Source organism: Arachis hypogaea, chromosome 10, assembly GCF_003086295.3.
Source record: "Arachis hypogaea cultivar Tifrunner chromosome 10, arahy.Tifrunner.gnm2.J5K5, whole genome shotgun sequence".
In the NCBI taxonomy this organism is placed as follows: Eukaryota; Viridiplantae; Streptophyta; class Magnoliopsida; order Fabales; family Fabaceae; genus Arachis; species Arachis hypogaea.
The window spans coordinates 79,795,424-79,796,844 of NC_092045.1; the positions used below are offsets into that span (position 1 = coordinate 79,795,424).

General features: G+C 37.3%; 1 non-coding gene across 1 annotated transcript; it reads left to right on the forward strand.

Annotated features, from left to right (window-relative positions):
• Positions 1-247: 247 nt before the first annotated feature.
• On the forward strand, positions 248-355 carry LOC112719549 (small nucleolar RNA R71). Its single transcript, XR_003161848.1, has one exon. It is a non-coding gene; the product is annotated as a small nucleolar RNA R71 (small nucleolar RNA).
• The last annotated feature ends 1,066 nt before the right edge of the window (positions 356-1,421 follow it).

Genomic DNA, 1,421 nt, shown 5'->3' on the forward strand with positions numbered 1-1,421 from the left:
TGTTCTGAGCCAATATGGCATTCAGAGTGTCAATCTCAAGAACTCCTTTCTTCTGACTAATCCCATTGTTCACAGGATTTCTTTCAGAAGTGTACATGAATTGGTTATTTGCAACCATTTCAATCAGTTCTTGAGCTTCGGTAGGCGTCTTCTTCAGATGAAGAGATCCTCCTGCAGAGCTATCCAAAGACATCTTGGATAGTTCAGAGAGACCATCATAGAAAATACCTATGATGCTCCATTCAGAAAGCATATCAGAAGGACACTTTCTGATTAATTGTTTGTATCTTTCCCAAGCTTCATAGAGGGATTCTCCTTCCTTCTGCCTGAAGGCTTGGACTTCCACTCTAAGCTTACTCAATTTTTTGAGGTGGAAAGAACTTTGCCAAGAAGGCATTGACTAGCTTTTCCCAAGAGTCCAGGCTTTCTTTAGGTTGAGAGTCCAACCATGTCCTAGCTCTGTCTCTTACAGCAAAAGGGAATAACATAAGTCTGTAGACCTCAGGGTCAAGCCCATTAGTCTTGACAGTGTCACAGATTTGCAAGAACTCAGCTAAAAACTGATGAGGATCTTCCAGTGGAAGTCCATGGAACTTGCAATTCTGTTGCATTAGAGAAACTAATTGAGGCTTGAGCTCAAAGTTGTTTGCTCCAATGGCAGGGATAGAGATGCTTCTCCCATAGAAGTCGGGAGTAGGTGCAGTAAAGTCACCCAGCACCTTCCTTGCATTGTTGGCATTGTTGTTTTCGGCTGCCATGTGTTCTTCTTCTTTGAAGAATTCGGTCAGGTCCTCTAAAGAGAGTTGTGCTTTGGCTTCTCTTAGCTTTCTCTTCAAGGTCCTTTCAGGTTCAGGGTCAGCCTCAACAAGAATGCTTTTGTCCTTGCTCCTGCTCATAAGAAAGAGAAGAGAACAAGAAAATATGGAATCCTCTATGTCACAGTATAGAGATTCCTTGAAGTGTTAGAGGAAAAGAAAAGTAGAAGACAGAAGTAGAAAATTCGAACTTATCAAAGAAGATGGAGTTCGAATTTTGCATTAAGGGATAGTGTTAGTCCATAAATAGAAGGATGTGAGAAGGAGGGAAGTGATTTTCGAAAATTAAGTGAAAATTTTGAAAACATTTTTGAAAAACATTACTTAATTTTCGAAAATGAAAGTGGGAAAGAAGTGAAGTGTTTTTTGAAAAAGATTTTGAAATTAGAAATCAAAAAGATTTGATTGAAAATTATTTTGAAAAAGATGTGGTTAAGAAAATATGATTGGTTTTAAAAAGATGTGATTGAGAAGATATGATTTGAAAAACATTTTAAAAAGATTTGATTCTGAAAATTAAAAACTTGGCTAACAAGAAAAGATATGATTCAAACATTAAACCTTTCTCAACAGAAAAGGCAACATACTTGAAATGTTGAATCAAAT